General features: G+C 49.4%; 1 protein-coding gene and 1 non-coding gene across 4 annotated transcripts in view; both read right to left on the bottom strand.

The window, feature by feature from the left end:
* Positions 1-19,488, bottom strand: part of NCK2 (NCK adaptor protein 2) — a 145,538-nt gene that overhangs the window by 77,940 nt on the left and 48,110 nt on the right. The window lies entirely within an intron of this gene.
* Positions 4,759-4,972, bottom strand: LOC132214132 (small nucleolar RNA U3). Its single transcript, XR_009448213.1, has one exon. It is a non-coding gene; the product is annotated as a small nucleolar RNA U3 (small nucleolar RNA).

Genomic DNA, 19,488 nt, shown 5'->3' with positions numbered 1-19,488 from the left:
TTTCCCCCTCGCGTTAAAGGGAGTCTGCCCACCGCCTCTGCACAAGGTGGGCTGTTTGCGTACTCGAAGCGCGAGCCCTCCAAACCGGGCCTTCAGGACAGGTGTGACCTAACCCATAGGCAAAGCCAACATGGTGCAAAAGCAACCCCGGCGAGCACCGCCAGGCACAGGCGCTTCACCAGGAGGAAGGAAGACCCTCATCCGAGAGTGCACGCCGCCCCACACGGCCGCTGCGGGCGGGCGGCAGGCGACATGGAGACGTGTCCTTGAACAGGACTTCCCCACGTGCACCGCCCTTCAGACCCCAAAGAGGAGGAGGGAGAGGAGACACGAACACACACCAGATGTTCTTTTTCTACATTAAGTTGGACCCTTAATGATGCAAAACTTTACCACTGCAAAATGCACGGATAATCTAAGTTCTCTGCAACACGGAGATACCCTCCTTCTCAAGGGTGCTTCAAGACGCCTAGCCACACCAGGGCTTTCACTCATCCTCCTGGGCGTTGAGCTGCGGCGCCTACTTCACCCCAGGGCGGCTCAGGGCTCAGGGCCTCCCCTGCGGGGCCCAGGAATGGCATGAGGAAGAGCTGCCCTCCGCATTCCCGGTGCCTGCCTGCATCGGGACTGAGGCGCGTGGCAGGGCTGGCCGTTTCCTCCCAGCCGCCGCCTGCCCCGGACCCAGGCTGACAGCCGTCACCAATACGCTTTGCTCCAGGGAGGCATTAAAGATGGAGCATGAAGGGCTACTAAGAGGGCAGGTGTCCCACTGTGCTGATGGCACAGAGCTGTGGGCCTTTGGGCAGACACTGCTGGGCAATGCGCTCCATCTACTTTAGAGCTGGCAGCTTTGCGCAGATGACTGGGATGCTCGCACGGCGCGTGTCTGCGAGCTCAGGGGATCGCCTCTCCTCCTCCTGATCACGGAAGCCGCGTACCAGGCAGGAGAAGAGCCCGTCCCGGTGCCCATGGAGCAGGCACTGCTGCCCACCCCTGCCGCAGCCTCGCCCATCCTCACGGCCACCCTGGGCCACACACCTGCCTGTTCAGCTCAGGAGCCAAAGCACCAGACGCCCCACAGGCAGGACTGGAAACCACGCTCAACTGATTTCAAAGTCCAGCTGAGTGTTCTCCCACAAAGCTCCCCACTAAAGGTGCCGTCAGCCTTGATACTCGGGCAGATCGCTGCCACTTCATCTGACAGCACCTGCCAGGCGGGAGCCAGCTTCAGCCTCTCAGTCAGGCAGAGGCAGTGTTGTGCTGGGACACACACACCACCTTAATTTTCCCACTTGCCTGCGGCGGGCGGTGTGGAACTGCCCTCACCTTGGGGGATGAAGGACTGAAAGAACGAGGGAGCTGGAGCTGCAAGAAAGGCCCAGGCCCACAGCAGAGCGGCGAGCAAGCCCGGTTTCCTGCCTCCTCTCTCACTGGCCTCTCCCTCTCGCATTTCTTCCTTTTCTCTTCTTTTTTTAATAGAGCCTTGAAAAGCAGGCAGGAAGGCCGGGCACAAGCTGTTGTTAGCAGTGGTTACCACTAATAAACTGGTTGGGGGGGGGGGGGGGGATCAGGGGTGAGAATTATGATTTTACTTTTAACTTTATTCTTTTCTGTGGCATCGTTACATGTTTCCCTTTATTAATAAAGACAGAGAGCGATTAAACTCCACTGTCTTTCCTGCGTCTCTCCACTGCACGGTGTTGTGCGCAGGCGGCCTGGCACAGGGGTGCCCCCTCCCCCACCGCAGCCCTCGTGAGGGTCCCTCCCTGTTCTCTGCAACGCACGTCTCCACTGACATGGCTGCTCACCGCCCCAGCCTGGAGAGCCCACTTCTTCAGCAGCTGGGCCTGGGAACTCCTTCAAACCCGCTCCTCCCTGCACAGCCCACCCCGTGTTCCGAGGGTGGGAGAAAGCCTACCCCGTCGAAGAGGCTGTTCAAAACCCGCCTCTGAGGAGAATTCCCAGATGCCCCAGGGTCCCTTGAACACTTCGCCTTCTGGGTTCCTTTAGCAACGTATAGCTCTTCTTACATCCTGCAGCTGTGCGTGCCCCATGGGTTACAGTCTGAATTGTGTCCCCCCAGAATTCAAGTGTTAAACTCCCAACCCCAGCACTTCAGAACGTACCGGTGGTTAGAGGTTCTGCCACAACGAGGCAGTTAGCTGCGAAGCCAATCTGACGGGGTCCTTAATAAGAACAGGGAGCGATACCAGGACCCACAAGCACAGAGGGACAGCCATGTGAAGAGGCAACCAGAGGAGAGAAGCATCGAGAGAAACCAAACCTGCCAACACCTCCATCTGGGACTTCCACCCCCAGCACTGTGAGAATAAGTTTCTGTCGTCAGGCACCCGGTCTGCGGAATGAGGTTATGGCAGTCCTAGCAGACAAACGCTCACGCAGGTTCTTCACCGGACGTCAGCCCATGATCTCATCACAGACAACACACACCCTTTCCCTCTGGTAATCACCATACTGTTGTCTGTCTTGAGGGGTTTTTTGGCTTAACCCTTCCATCTTTTTCACCCAGCCTCCCAATGCCCTCCCTCTGACAGCTGTCAGTCTGTTCTCTGTATCTACGAATCTGTTTCCATTTTGTTAGCTTATTTTGTTCATTAGATTCCACATATAAGTGACATAGCGTGGTATTTGTCTTTCTCTGGCCAATTTTGCTTCGCATAATAATCTCCAGATCCAACCATGCTGTCTCCAAGGGTAAGAGATGCTTCTTTTCTACAGCTGCGTAGTATCCCATGGTGTAAATGTTCCACAGCTTTTTATCCACTTGTCTACTGATGGGCACTTGGGCTGCTTCCAGATCTTGACTATTGTAAATAATGCTGCAACAAACATAGGGGTGCATATATTCTTTCGAATTAGTGTTTCAGGTTTCTTAGAAGTGGATTTACTGGGTCATCAGGCAGTTCCATTTTTAATTTTTGGAAGAAATTCCATATTGCTTTCCAAGGTGGCTGCACCAGTCTGCATTCCCACCAGCAGTGCACGAGGGTTCCCTTTTCTCCACATCCAAGCCAGCACTTGTTTGTTGATTTATTGATGGTAGCCATTCTGACAGGTGTGAGGTGGTATCTCATTGTGGTTTTAATGTCTCTGATGATTAGTGACTTTGAAGATCTTTTCATATGTCTATTGGCCATCTGTATGTCCTCTTTAGAGAAGTGTGTGTTCAGCTCCTTTGCTCATTTCTTAATTGGATCTTTTTTTTGGATCTTTTTTTTGGTGCTGAGTTTTATGAGTCCTTTATAAATTCTGATTAACCCCTTATCAGATGTGTCACTGGCAAATACATTCTCCATTCAGTGGGTGGATTTCCTTTATTGTACAAAAACTTCTTAGTTTGGGATTCTCATAGCCACTTGGCCTGGAGGTCAAACCCTCCCTGGTATTAGCTACAACAATCAAGGTTTAACTATAAGACTGCGAACAAAGACCACTAGGGGGTGCACCAAGGAAGCATAACAAAATGCGGAGACAAAGAAACAGGACAAAATTGTCAATGGAAGATATAGAGTTCAGAACCACACTTTTAAGGTCTCTCAAGAACTGTTTAGAAGCCGCCGATAAACTTAATGAGCTCTACAAGAAAACTAATGAGACCCTCGATGTTATATTGGGGAACCAACTAGAAATTAAGCATACACGGACTGAAATAACGAATATTATACAGACTCCCGACAGCAGACCAGAGGAGCGCAAGAATCAAGTCAATGATTTGAAATGCGAGGAAGCAAAAAACACCCAACCGGAAAAGCAAAATGAAAAAAGAATCCAAAAATGCGAGGATAGTGTAAGGAGCCTCTGGGACAGCTTCAAGCGTACCAACATCAGAATTATAGGGGTGCCAGAAGATGAGAGAGAGCAAGATATTGAAAACCTATTTGAAGAAATAATGACAGAAAACTTCCCCCACCTGGTGAAAGAAATGGACTTACAGGTCCAAGAAGCGCGGAGAACCCCAAACAAAAGGAATCCAAAGAGGACCACACCAAGACACATCATAATTAAAATGCCAAGAGCAAAAGATAAAGAGAGAATCTTAAAAACAGCAAGAGAAAGTAACTCAGTTACCTACAAGGGAATACCCATACGACTGTCAGCTTTTCACTCTCAACAGAAACTTTGCAGGCCAGAAGGGAGTGGCAAGAAATATTCAAAGTGATGAATACCAAGAACCTACAACCAAGATTACTTTATCCAGCAAAGCTATCATTCAGAATTGAAGGTCAGATAAAGAGCTTCACAGATAAGGAAAAGCTAAAGGAGTTCATCACCACCAAACCAGGATTATATGAAATGCTGAAAGGTATCCTTTAAGAAGAGGAAGAGGAAGAAAAAGGTAAAGATACAAATTATGAACAACAAATATGCATCTATCAACAAGTGAATCTAAGAATCAAGTGAATAAATAATCTGATGAACAGAATGAACTGTTGATTATAATAGAATCAGGGACATAGAAAGGGAATGGACTGACTATTCTTGGGGGGGAAAGGGGTGTGGGAGATTTGGGAAGAGACTGGACAAAAATCGTGCACCTATGGATGAGGACAGTGGGTGGGGAGTGAGGGCGGAGGGTGGGGCGGGAACTGGGAGGAGGGGAGTTATGGGGGGGAAAAAAGAGGAACAAATGTAATAATCTGAACAATAAAGATTTAATTAAAAAAAAACACACAAAAAAAACTTCTTAGTTTGATATAATCCCATTTTTTCTCTTTCTATTTTTTATTTTTAACAGAAACCACTCAGACTACGTCCTCTCCCTCTTACTCTCCCAGTGGAAGAGAAGAGCGATCATCAATGGCTGGTGGCAGCTGCAAAAGCAACGCCAAAAGCCGGCTTCACGCTCAGGAGAGAACGCTGTGCCTCCTCCTTGTGGTTTCGGGTGCTCTACACGTTCAGAGAAACTTCTCTAGTGACAAACTATAGAAATGATCCCTGAAAGTATAGTCTTAACCTGGAGGTGGAGGGCTTTTCCGAAGCGAACGAAACCCACACATATTTTACTAATGGTGACTTTTTCTAACTGTGCTATTTTACCCACACATATATTGGTCTGAGTTTTTCTCAAAACTTTTTCACTCTCAAAGCTTGACAAAGTGTTTTGAATCCTCCAGCATTTTCGAAACAGTTCAAGCTGACACGTTAATTAGCATACAATTACTGAATGGCCAATCACACACCACTTATTTCCAGCCCCGCCTGGTTTACGTAAACTCTGATGACAACAAAGTGCACCAGCTGTGGGACAAGCCACAGCTTAGCCAGTGATGGCGAACCTATGACACGCGTGTCCGAGCTGACACACAAACTCATTTTTTTGGCTGATTTTTCTTTGTTAAATGGCATTTAAATATAGAAAATAAATATCAAAAATATAAATCTTTGTTTTACTATGGTTGCAAATATCAAAAAATTTCTATATGTGACACAGCACCAGAGTTAAGTTAGGGTTTTTCAAAATGCTGACACGCCGAGCTCAAAAGGTTCGCCATCACTGGCTTAGACCAAGGTGTGGAAGCTGGGACCTTTCACAGGAAAAACATGAAAGTGGAAGATGAAATGACCACCCAAAGCAGAACTCTGACATTTGCAAAGCATGCCCACTTTTAAACTTTGTCCTGTGATCAAAGCACCAGACATATAAATGTTGTTTTCCAAATAAAGAGATTATTAGGTCATAAAAATTGTAAATTGTGTTTAAACAAGCAGGACAATACATCTGTTAAAAAAAAAAAACACACAAAATAAACAGCCCGGCCAGTGTGGCTCAGAGGTTAAACGTCAACCTAGGAGCCAGGAGGTCATGACTGGATTCCTGGTCTGGGCACTCGAGGGGTTTGGCGCTCCATCCCCAGTATGGGCCTGTGGGAGGCAACCAATCGATGACTTTCTGTCATCATTGATGTTTCTCTCTCTCCCTCTCCTTTCCTCTCTGAAATCAATAAAAATATTTTTTTAAATGCCAATTGCAGTTTCCATTTCTCCCAGAAATATAATTTTAACTAAGCCGTCTGGAATTTTCTGCTCAGGCACTAGTAGGTAGCCCGTGAGTCACGTAGGCGATCTCCCTACCCCATACAGAGAAGAGGCCATCTACACGATTTTTTTAAAAAAAAAAACACCTCCCTTTCTCTTTCCTCCAGGAAATCACATTCTAATCCAAAAATTACCCTTCCTGTTCTCTCACTAATAGCCCTATTTGCCCCATTTTTTCTTTTGTTTCCCTTGCCTGAAGGGATGTAACAGAAAAAAATGTGCTGTGAGAATGTTCTGCTTTTCAAAGGTTTACAACAGGGGTCCTCAAACTACGGCCCTCGAGCCACATGTGGCCCACCGAAAACATTTATCCGGCCCGCCGGGTGTTTTTGCCGCCGCTGCCTGTCCTGCTTAGCAGCCGACTCGTCCCGGGCCCGCAGTGCGCATGTGTGGAATGTCTGAGGGACAGTGACCTGGCCCCCTGTTTAAAAAGTTTGAGGACCTCTGGTTTACAAAAACGTAACCGTTTTGTGGGCAGGTGAGCGCTGAGAGGGGGTTCCAGGTGGGCAGGTTTCCACCCTCTGGGAAGCTAGCGTTCCGTGCTCCAAACCACCTGCTGAGAAAAACGATGCCACCTGACACTGATTATATGCAGACATTAGTTGTTGGTACTAAACAAATGTTCCCATATTTTTCTATAAGAGTTGTACTTTTTCCTACAAAGAATACTCCTGTTGTTTTATAAACTAAAAATTTTCCCGCAGCAAAATTAACCCTATATGCAACCTTGCTTTCCCCTGCCCCTCAAGCGCCACAGCTGTTACTGAGAGCCACGCAGTAACTTCAGAGAAGGGCACTGAGTCCGCTGAGTCTGCGGATAGAATCTTCCAGAGAGCGCTGCGCCCATCGGCCAGGCCTGGGATTAAGCCTTGTCCCCAAGTGAGCAGGGGACACGGATGGACAGATGGGCACATATTTGAGTTCTCCAGGGACTTGGAGGCGGCTCGAAACCCACCTCAGTTCCCGCTCACGTCTCTGTCCATTAAGAAGCCAGGATTGAGAACCAAGATGGCGGCATAGGTTAACGCCGGAGTTTGCTGCTTTGAACAACTACTTCAAAAGTGAAACCAAAAAACGGAAGGGACATCACCCAGAACCACCGGGGCGCTGGCTGAGTGGAAGTCCTACAACTAGGAGGAAAGAGAAACGCATACGGACACTCAGAGGAGGCGCAGTGCTGAAGTCAAATTCTGAGGTGCGGAGTGCGCGGAGCGGGCTGGCGGCGGAGGGCGCGGTTGTTGTTTTCAATCGGGAGGGAGTCGCAGACTCTGAGCTCCAGATCCGGGCGAGTCTTTAGGGACCCAGACTCAGGCGGAAGAAGCGGGACTGTCTGGCTTCGGTCAGAGCGAGTGCAGCTTTCTCTCCGACCTTTGCAGCGGGTGCTGGGACTCAGAGAGGCAGAGCCCCTGGGGACAGGACTGAGAGCCGCCATAACTGCTCTCTCCGGCCCACCCTGTTGATCCTGTTCGACCCGCCCTGCCCAAGCCCTGCACAGAGGCATTTGCCAGATAGCCTCAGGCAAAGGCTAGATTAGCACCTCCCTAGAGGACAGAAGTTCTCTCACCGCTGACACAGCTGAATCTCATAGCCACTTGGCCTGGAGGTCAAACCCTCCCTGGAATTAGCTACAGCAATCAAGATTTATCTATAAGACTGCGAACAAAGACCACTAGGGGGTGCACCAAGGAAGCATAACAAAATGCGGAGACAAAGAAACAGGACAAAATTGTCAATGGAAGAAATAGAGTTCAGAACCACACTTTTAAGGTCTCTCAAGAACTGTTTAGAAGCTGCCGATAAACTTAATGAGCTCTACACGAAAACTAATAAGACCCTCGATCTTATATTGGGGAACCAACTAGAAATTAAGCACACACGGACTGAAATAACGAATATTATACAGACGCCCGACAGCAGACCAGAGGAGCGCAAGAATCAAGTCAATGATTTGAAATGTGAGGAAGCAAAAAACATCCAACCGGAAAAGCAAAATGAAAAAAGAATCCAAAAATGCGAGGATAGTGTAAGGAGCCTCTGGGACAGCTTCAAGCGTACCAACATCAGAATTATAGGGGTGCCAGAAGATGAGAGAGAGCAAGATATTGAAAACCTATTTGAAGAAATAATGACAGAAAACTTCCCCCACCTGGTGAAAGAAATGGACTTACAGGTCCAAGAAGCGCGGAGAACCCCAAACAAAAGGAATCCAAAGAGGACCACACCAAGACACATCATAATTAAAATGCCAAGAGCAAAAGATAAAGAGAGAATCTTAAAAACAGCAAGAGAAAGAAACTCAGTTACCTACAAGGGAATACCCATACGACTGTCAGCTGATTTCTCAACAGAAACTTTGCAGGCCAGAAGGGAGTGGCAAGAAATATTCAAAGTGATGAATGCCAAGAACCTACAACCAAGATTACTTTATCCAGCAAAGCTATCATTCAGAATTGAAGGTCAGATAAAGAGCTTCACAGATAAGGAAAAGCTAAAGGAGTTCATCACCACCAAACCAGGATTATATGAAATGCTGAAAGGTATCCTTTAAGAAGAGGAAGAGGAAGAAAAAGGTAAAGATACAAATTATGAACAACAAATATGCATCTATCAACAAGTGAATCTAAGAATCAAGTGAATAAATAATCTGATGAACAGAATGAACTGTTGATTATAATAGAATCAGGGACATAGAAAGGGAATGGACTGACTATTCTTGGGGGGGAAAGGGGTGTGGGAGATGTGGGAAGAGACTGGACAAAAATCGTGCACCTATGGATGAGGACAGTGGGTGGGGAGTGAGGGCGGAGGGTAGGGCGGGAACTGGGAGGAGGGGAGTTATGGGGGGGAAAAAAAAGGAACAAATGTAATAATATGAACAATAAAGATTTAATTAAAAAAAAAAAAAAAAAAGAAGCCAGGATTACCCCAGCTGGTTTGGCTCAGTGGATGGAGCGTTGGCCTGCGGACTGAAGAATCCCAGGTTCGATTCCGACCAAGGGCACATGCCTGGGTTGCGGGTTCAATCCCCAGTAGGGGACCGGCTGGAGGCAGCCAATCAATGATTCTCATCATTGGTGTTTCTCTCTCCCCTTCTCCCTTTCTCTCTGAAATCAATAAAGAAATATATTTAAAAAAAAAAAAAAAAAGAAGCCAGGATGAAACTCCCAGGCGGCTGGGGGACGCAATGCTTGCAGCCATTAGCCGAAGGTGATGCGTTACACGGGACTGGGACCGGCCCATGACTTTCAGCGTCTGAGAAGCGGAGGGAGCACAGAGAGCAGTCAAGCTGTGGAGAGGCGTGAGAAAGATTCTGTGGGAAGGCTGTTTGTTGTTCGTTTTAATTTTGTAAATTACTGGTAACGGAAGCCTACAGAATGCACTGGCTTCTAAGAAACTAAAAACAAATCTCACTGCACATTATCCTATTTTGCTTCTGATGGGTGCTGAACCAACTTGATGTGTCTACCCCCCCCCTTTTTAAAATCTTCACCCAAGGAATGTTTCTTTGATTTGGGAGAGGGAGAGGGAGAAATATCGATGTGAGAGAGAAACATCAATGGGCTGTCTCCTGTATGCACCCTGACTGGGATCGAACTTGAAACCTAGGTTTGCGCCCTAACCAGGAACTGAACCTGCAACGTTTTCTGTAGGGATGATGCTCCAACCCACGGAGCCATGGCTCTCCCCTTTCCAGTAGGGGTGATGCTCAAATACATTTTATAGCATCACACACACGCATTCCACAAAACGAGGAATGAAAAGGGAGTTGAATAAATTCAATTTCTCCATTAGAAAGGCTAATAGTTATAAAAATTTAACTTATAGAGAACAAATTTATGGTTATTCCAATTGAATAGAACATTTAATGTCACGGTTTTTAAGGCCATTTAGCTACTTTTGAGTATTCCTCAAGTGGCCCAAGGGTGTCACACACAAACGCCAGGTCCTTCACAGTTCTGAGCCCCATGCCCACGGTGACCTCCCAACTCCCACTTCCACGGCCATCCTCGGCCAATTCCAGTCTGTCGTTCGGGAGGGAACCCACATCCCTCTGGGGAACTCTCGGGAATGCCCTCACCCCGGAGCACTCGTGCTTTCACAGCTGTCAGCTCTCCATTGCCTGGCGACCTGGGGACAGCCTCCGGGGAGCGACTCCAATGCTGGAGTGCGGGGCTTGCACGGCGGGCCCTGGAGGACTGGTCAATGAGACGGCCGCCATCAGGAAACTCCTTCCGTCATCGTGAGCGTAAGATCGGCCGCGGCCGGTGCCACGGGGCCCAGAATCCTGTTCCCTAATTTTAACCCGAGACACCCCAAGAATCCCTCACAGGACTGTGCCCGCGCCAGACCCCAGGATCCATACGGAGCCTTAAGTACAGACAACACTGTAACCATGAGAAACCAAACAAGGCTCTGCTTACAAACCATATTTCTTAATTTTACTGCCTAGTTTTTCTCCCCGAGTATTTCCTTTGTTGAATAAATTAGCAATGAGCCAATGAGAGGGACGGAGTCAAAGAGCACTTCTAAGTCTTAAAGCTCAAAAACATCTATAGGACTTCCCGTGGCAGCAGCCCAGTGAATGCCATCCATAATGCCATTCAAACACTGTGCTGGGCGGAAATCCAATTAAGCCATTTCTCTGTGAATGTCCCCGAAGAGCCTCCTGCTGGGCTCAAAATGGAAGTAATCATAAATGCCAGATTAGCTGTGTAAGCACTCCCAAAGCCGAAGCCAGACAAGAGCATGAAAACCAACACGCCCCGCCTTTTAACTGGGCGCGCACACAGGCGCATGCGGGCATGCACACGCACACACACAAACGCACGCACACACACATGCACACGCACTTCAATGTCCATCTGGCGGACAGCCAAGCCCACTTCCTTGTCCAGCCAGGTCTTCTCAGCTAATCCTCACCCGGTGGACGTGTCAAAGACAAGCTCTGGTCCGCTCACTCACACACATGAAACGCTCCATGTCGCTCCACTGTGGTGTGTGGGCAGAGTTAACAGAGTCGGGAAGAGGTTGAAGGCTGCTCTGAACTCACCATCTTGTTCTCCAGCCCCGGACGGAGCACACCCTGCAACGAGTAGGTCCCGAAAGCCCCGGGTGCTCGGTGCACAACCAGGCCCTGGCACGGCAGGCCCGGCCGATCCCCCGAGAGGCCCAGGACAGGCCGGACTCCGCTGTGAGCCGCCAGCGCCAGCACAGGGGCCATACTGCGCAGGGACCACAGGAACGGTGAAGGCCCATCCAGGCCCCTCCGGCTCCGCACAGGGCCGCTGAGGAGCCGGGCCGGCGTCGCTGCCCCTCGGCGTGTGACAGGAAGGACGCAGGACTCGCTCTACGTTACTCCCCATGCGATGTGAAGGCGCTTCTCACCTCAGAGACTGTCGCCTCGGGGAGCATGCAGGTCGCCTTGTTTGCAGAATGAGCTAAGGGCCTGCGTCTGTGATGAAACGTGTGGCACATGCGCTGTGTGCACCCACGTGAGGCGCAGCCGGTGCTTCCTGCCCACCGAGCTCCGGGAGGGCCCGGTCAAACATGAGATGACACGGCGCGGCTGCTCATTTGCTACAAGAAAACTTACCCATAAAAAAACAACTAACCTTTTCCAGTGACGTCTGAAACGATGCGTGCTCTCCAACATAGCCAAGATCTGTCTTAGGGTGTAAAGACTCTGAGACAAGCAAACCGAGTCTACACAGCGGCATAACAGTTTTAGACAAAAAACACTTTTTGTTGAAATACAACCGTCTAACCTCGTTTCCCATGACTAACTTCTTTTTTTTTTTTTTTTATTAGATTATGTTCATGGACATGGACAACTCCGTAACATGTTATTGAGTGATAAAAGCAGGGTACAAAAATCAGATGAGTAGTGCGATCCCTCTTCTATAAAAACGTGGTAATGGGGAAGGGGGAGGGGGAAACACCTTTATTGTTTTTAGGAAAAATATCTTAAATTAGATTCACCGAACGTGACTAACTCCTAACAGAGAAACAGCAATGTCTCCAAGCAAAACCCTCCTTACCTGAAACATGACAAGATTTCCTCCACCTCGCCAGCCTGACTCTGTTCTCCGTCTAGCTATCCAACAGGGACACCCTGAACCCCTACAGGCACGGTGCTGGCTGCTGACACACAACAGACCAGGATGTGCTTCGCCCCCACAAAGCATACAACACAGACAAGTGGGTGTTTAGAGCCCAAAACGGGAATTCCAGATGCTTTGGATCCCCCTTCATTACCTCTGTGTGTGACACGCATAATCAGACAGGGATGTGTCTGCAGAAAATGGAAACGCTGATGCTAAGCACACGTTAAACCTTTCAGGCAGCGTCGCGCCTGCTCAGGGGCCGGCCTCTCCTGCAACGCGGGGCAGGGGATCCGAGTGCAGGGGGAGGGCGCGCCCGGCCGGCCCCCCTTCTCCCGGCCGCTTCAGTCCATCGCTCTGCTTCCCAAGAGTTCCAAGTTCGGATTCGGTCCCAGGTGACCCGACCACTCCACCCACTCGTCGCTGCAACACGCAGCCTTCCATGGCTTCATCCAGGCTGCTGGGCAAGTCATGGCCAAGGGCAGCCGCACCCCAGATCTTCCTCAGGGAGGATCAAAGTGGCTCCGCTCTGTGGGTGCAGCCCCTCCACCAGCTCCCAACCCCACAGCGTGCCGGAGGCGGGAGGGCCCGCCCCTGAGCAGTGTGGAAGGCCAGCTTCCCCTCTCACTGGCTGTCTTCCCGACAGATAGCTCCCACCTCTAACGCTATCCTCGCCTACAAAATGGAGGGTAAGGAGAGGATTCTCTTGCTGACGTACTATATATAAACACCACAAACAGCGTAAAAAGCTGAACAGCATAAAAAGCAGCCCGCAAAGTGCCAAGTACATAACAGGTGTTCCAAGAAAACACAACTTTTCCCTCAACCACCTCATTATAAAGGGGGAGTGACTGAGGCCACCCTGTGCCCACACACCCAGCCTCCCAGGCAAGACCAAGGACCACCGGCTCTCACCACAGCGCACGCGAGAGGCCACGGGCGAGATAAGAGGACAGCGAGGTGGAGGGCAGAATGTGCCCCCATCCACCTGGCACTGGCACTCAGCTACCCTTCCTGTGTGTCCCGGGCCACTCACCCTCTCTACTCCGCAAGCGCAGGCAAAGGACAAAGGTTTCTGCTTACCAGGCCCCCCATTCTCTTTCAGTTAATGTTGTTCACTGTTTTTGTGTAAACAGACAAAACCGTCCCCCATCCAGGTACCATGTGTACAAGATGACATGGGGCGAGCGGAGGCAGGCCAAGTGAGCTGTCAATGATAGGGGGGTAGGTGGGTCCCCATAGCACAGTGAGAGCAGGTGACCAGGACGCATCCCAAGGAGCAATGGCCCAGAGCTTCCCAGCATGCCCAGGGTCAGAGGCCACTAGAGACTTGAGGGACACATTTAGAAGTGGCCCCACCTCTGCTGAAACCCAGCCGCACTGCACTGAAGGAGATGCTGACAGCTCGATGCCCCAGCTGTCATCTCCGTTTAGCAATCTGTTTGAGAGTCTTTTCTGATTCTGTTTTCTCTCCATTTGGAAAATGAGAACATGTGCCGGTCCCCAAACTTCTGGAGGCCCACGGGCAGCCGCCATCGCCCGGAGAGGCTCGCCCCGCTGACGGCGCGGCTTTGGATGGCAAGTGGCAAGGTGCTCGCCTACTAACTGCCTCCATTTCAGCTTCGGTTCCTTCTTGTGGACGTTTGTTTTACGCGTTCTATTTTGAAGATTATTGTTTTTGACAAAACAAAGAGCTGACATACATAGAAGTTTATCAGTCCTGCTCCCGCAACTGGCCATCACTGACAGCAACAGCACACGCGGCCCATCTCTCTCAAAGACACCAAACCCGGACAGGACATTGTTTTCTTAGACCTGAGAACACTGAGGCCAACCTCCCCTGGCCCGGGCTCAGCCTCCCGCGTGCTATTCACACACGTGTACGCCACTCTCTTGTTTAACCTTGGAGTAATTACAGCCCAGCGTCCTTCACCTTCGGCACGCCAGTCCAGGAAGCGCGGGCCTCCGAGGGTCACACACTCCAGAGGAAAGAAACAGACCAACAGGACGGCCAGGGTTCACTCCGCACGGACGGTGCCACAGACCAGGGACGTACTTCTCCTGCTCTGTCACCTTCAGGCCTAGCACCACCAGGAGGATCTTCATTATCCCCGTGCAGAGCAGAGAAGTTGGGGACCACACACAGGTGGGCTGAGTGCACAGGTGCTGTGAGAAGTGGGGCCTCTGTCTTGGGAGCCCTTGGCCTTCACCCTGTGCACGCTGCCCCTCACGAGAGACCAAGCCATCCAGGCCGCACAGCATGGCTGGCTGAGCAGCTGCACGGACCCTCCCCAGGAGCAGTGCTGAGGGGAAGCTGGCAGTGATCTGTCAAGCGCTGCTGACACAGCTTCCCCAGGTCACATGAACGCAGACAGTGCTGCTGAACCCACAGGTTTCCTCCAGACCGGAAGCCAAGTTACCAAAGAAAACACTTCAGGGCATTCTGACATACTTCCTGCACTGTGAGTCCCCTCTCCCCTATGTAAAACAATGTTGTCACTAACTATTTTCAATCAAATTTCCCACCGGGCATCCTTAACCTGCCTCCAGCATCCAAGAACACAGCTGGCAAAGATGGGGGAAGGGAGAGGAGCCCAGGTAAGCATCTTCAAAATGACCTTTTGCAAAGGATCTATTTCACCCACGTCTGGACTTGTGATGGAGGGGCCGTCTGCCTTCCACCCCATGTTGGGACGCTCAGTGACCGACGGGCCTCTACAGTCTCATTTACTTATAGAGGGTGTCCCAAAATTCACGCAAGAAGTAATTTTGATAGAAAACACAGGTTTATAATTAAAAATTGTAAATTTTTTTATTGATTCGTAAGGTATACAGTATAAGGTTATGTATGGAATAGCATATCGGGTAAATGGTCTCCATGGCTTTGCTGGCACACACGCACTCTTTTGTTATTGCCTGAGCAGCCACATTTTCGAAGAAGAATGTTCCGATGGTGCCTCCAGCCCAAAATCCACACCAGTGACACGTTGTGGATGAATTTGTTTCTCAACAATCACTCATGGATTTTCTGAACCCCAAATGCAAGAATTTTGTCGATTAACCAAGCCATCAAGATGAAAATGAGCCTCATCGAAATTCAGCCACATTTACGCAAAACGGTCATGGAAAATTTCAACAAAAGAGTGCGTCTGTGCCAGCAAAGCTGTGGAGGCCATTTACCCAATATGCTATTCCATATATAACCCTATACTGTATGCTTTACGAATCAATAAAAAATTTACAATTTTTAATTATTTACCTGTGTTTTCTATCAAAATTACTTCTTGCGTGAATTTTAGGACATCCTTTATGTAAGCACGGTAATCCTATCTAATAATAGACAAACATGGTAATTGCTCATACCTCTGCTACACTTCCCATTGGCTAATCAGCAGGATATGCAAATTAACTGACAACAAAGATGGCGGCCGGCAGCCATGCAGTTGAAGCGAACATGAGGCTTGCTTGCTCCAGTGATGGAGGAAGTCAAAGTTCCCTGCCTGCCGCCGCCCAGCTCTGAGCTCCAGAAGCAACAATGTTTCAATTATAGAAGCGAAACAAACCACAGATACCTGCTTTCAGCCAGCCACGGCCTCAGAGCTGGAGCCAGGCCTCAGAGCTGGAGCCGGCTCTCAGCTCCAGTGACAGCTATAGAAGGTAAATAAATCCCAGAATAAAAAAAGAGGCTAGGAGCTTCAGTTGCCTGCCAGCCTGAAAACGGCCCTCAGCCCCTCACCCAGACTGGCCAGGCACCCCAGTGGGGACCCCCACCCTAAAGGGGGTGTGACCAGCTGCAAACAGCCATCAGCCCATCATCCAGGCTGGCCAGGCACCCAAGCGGGACCCCCACCCTGATCCGGGACACCCTTCAAGGCAAACCAGCCGGCCCCCACCCGTGCACCAGGCCTCTATCCTATATAGTAAAAGGGTAATATGCAAACTGACCCTAACAGCAGAAAGACTGGGAATGACTGGTCACTATGACACACACTGACCACCAGGGGGCAGACGCTCAATGCAGGAGCTGCCCTCTGGTGGTCAGAGCGCTCTCACAGGGGGGACCTCTGCTCAGCCACAAGCCAGGCTGATGGCTGCCAGTACAGCGGTGGTGGTGGGAGCCTCTCATGCCTCCTCAGCAGCGCTAAGAATGTCCGACTGCAGCTTAGGTCTGCTCCCCGCTGGCAAATGGACATCCCCCGAGGGCTGCCAGGCTGCCAGAGGGATGTCTGATTGCAATCTTAGGCCCAATTCCCCCGGGGAGCAGGCCTAAGCCAGCAAGTGGTCACTCCCGAGGGGTCCCAGATTGTGAGAGGGCACAGGCCAGGTTGAGGGATCCCCTACCCCTGAGTGCACAAATTTTTGTGCACCGGGCCTCTAGTTAGCTTTATAAAAGACTTGGATATAATACTGCTATTTTGTTTCATTTACTTTAAAATAATAGGAAACTTTCAAAGAATTCATCTGTTCAAGTCTGATGTGACATACAACAGGCTGGAGGGATGAAACAGGAGGAAATGGAACACAGACCCTAATCATCTGGGAATCTAGTCTACACTAAAGGCGCTGGTTCAAGTCAATGGGGGAGATAAGACTTCTTCTTTTAATCCTCAGCCAGGACAAGCTTATTGATTTGAAAGAGAGAGAGAAAAACAGCAACTGGTTGCCTCCTGTACGTGTGCTGAATGGGGACCAAACCCACAACCTAGTATGTGCCCTGACCAGGATTCAAACCTGCAGCCTTTCGATGCACCGGAAACGCTCCAACCCACTGGGCCACACAGGCCAGGGCGAAAAGATAAGAGTTCTTAATAAATGGCAATAGCACATGTTGGTACCATCTGAAGAAAGTTGGAGCCACGCTTCACATCCTACAATTGGATCGACCCAAGTGCCTCTATGATTTATGGTCGAACAATAGAGTATAGAAGGATATATAAAATATAGCCTTTATAAACTTGAAGGAAGAACTTTTTTACATGGTAAAATCTACCCCAGGAAAATCAGAAAGACAAGTTACAAGTTAGGGAAAAATATTTGTTATTCCTAACACAAAGGGCTCCTCTCCTCCTGAGACAGTGCGAGCTCCTTGAAATTCACAGAAGAGCAGCAAATCAAAGAAATGAGCAGAGGAAAATACCTGCCTTTCAAACATACAAAAACCTGCTGGATTCACTCATAATAAAATGGATGTAAACGAAAATCACACTAAGCTATTACCTTCCACCCAGCAGACTGTCAGAGACCAGAAGTGTGGTGACAGCATGTGAGTGTTAACTTCCCTCAGGTCACTGTGGTGATGTAAGATGTGACTGTCTGAGGAAGGTAGATGAAGGGTGCAGAGGAATCCTTTGTACTATTTTTGCAATGTTTCATGAGCCAAAAGTGATTTCAAAAGTAAAAATTTAAAAAATTACCAAAAAATGTGTAAGTGTGATAAACAGCAGTTTGGGGAGGTGGGGAGGTAGCAGGTCCTCTCCCACAAACTGCAAAACTGCACAGCTCTAGGGAGGGCAGTTGGTAGGACATCAAAATGAAGAGAGCCTAAACGTCCATCGAGGTGCACAGGTAAATAAATTACCTCCTATGCTGAAGTGCTATGCACGTGTGAAACAGGAGAAAGTCTCTAAGCTCTAAGTAGCAAAATTTTCAAAGACATATAGTGAACTCAGAAAAATTGGGTGAGAACACTGCAGACCGAATCCAATCTGATCTATGAAGAAACTGAACTCCCACTTTGTGCCTCCACATACACACCCGCAGTTGATCATCATGGAGACTCATGATCCGCATGAACTTATTTCTCTGTAACCTGGGTGGGTTCACCACAGGTTTCTTCATCTCAACAATCTGTAAAATGTGTTTTAATCCAAGCCACACAGACCACTGGCAAACCTCACTCTTCATACCAGACAATCTACACTAATAAAAGACAAAGATGCTATTTGACTGTACCTTCGCTATGCCCACCAGCCAATCAGAAGAGTATGCAAATTAGCCCAACAAAGATGGCCGTTAAATTTACATACTGCAGGTGGGGCGAGCAACGCCAGACACCGCCCATGCGATCCGGGCTGCAGATGAGGGACCGGGGAGGCGGGGCGGCAGGACCAGACGCCACCCGGGGGGACAGAGCCGGCGATCGCCCCGGCCAGAAGCCTGAGGCCTGGGCAGGGGCGGAGCCGGCGATTGCACAGGGCTGGGGGTCCCCTGCCCAGGCCTAATGCCCGGCCTAAGGCCTTAGGCCTGGGCAGGGGCTGAGCTGGGGATCGGTGTGAACTACAGAGAAAACACCTTTTCTGACCACTCACTGGCTAAGCTCCCTGTATTCCAATGGTAATATTCTTAGTAACCTGGGTAATAAGAATCCAAGAAGGTGATGTAGGGTTTTTCCACCTCACTCTTAGAGAAAAAACGAAGGTCTGCTTCTGGAGGGGCTATCCTGCCCTAGCCAGTTTGGCTCAGTAGATAATGCCTCGGCCTGCCTACCACAGGGTCTGGGTTCAATTCTGACCAAGGGCATGTACCTAGGTTTCAGGCTCTTCCCTGGCTGGGGCCCAGGACAGCACTCATGCAGGAGGCAACCAATCAAAGTGTTCCTCTCACTTGGATGTTTTTTTCTGTCTTTCCCTTTCTCGTCTACATTCTCTAAAAATCAATGGAAACATATCCTCAGGTGAGGATAGAAAAAAATAATAAAGAAATGTCATATCCTATGAAAGACACATCTTGAAAATGCCTAAAAAAAGTTGTCATTTTTTCATGGTGAAGGGACAGGAGTCCGTGTTGATGAAAACACCTTGGTAGCTGCAGTGACTGGCAGTGGCTGCAGCAGCGGGGTGATGGGGCTGGTGCCTTTCCCTGATCAGCCAGGTCACCTCGCACAAAGGGAGGCCAGACTGCAGCTTAGGCCCACTCCCTGCTCCCGAGTCAGTAGGACATCCCCTGAGGGCTCCCAGTATGTGAGAGAGGTCAGGCTGGGCTGAGGGACCACCCCTCCAGGTAAAGAATTTCGTGCACCAGGCCCCTCGTATAAAGATAAAAGCATGTTACCCTTCGTTTCTTCTCTCTAAGTCAATCTACCAACGCCACAGTTACTTTTTATTAAACTGAGATAGTATAATGTACAGGCCATAAAATTCACCAGCAAGTATAAGAAAAGGGGGAAAACAAAAGGATCCGAGGGACCTACGACTTGGATGTTGCAGAACCCTCTGACGTGGCCTTCGGGGCACCTCCCCCAGGAGAAGGGCCTCCCTTAATGGCTAATTCATCTTCCTTTAAAAACAAACAAACAAACAAACAAAAAAACTACGCATCACTTTCAAACAAA

Source organism: Myotis daubentonii, chromosome 12, assembly GCF_963259705.1.
Source record: "Myotis daubentonii chromosome 12, mMyoDau2.1, whole genome shotgun sequence".
Taxonomy (NCBI): Eukaryota; Metazoa; Chordata; class Mammalia; order Chiroptera; family Vespertilionidae; genus Myotis; species Myotis daubentonii.
This window is presented reverse-complemented; position numbering and strand designations above follow the sequence as displayed.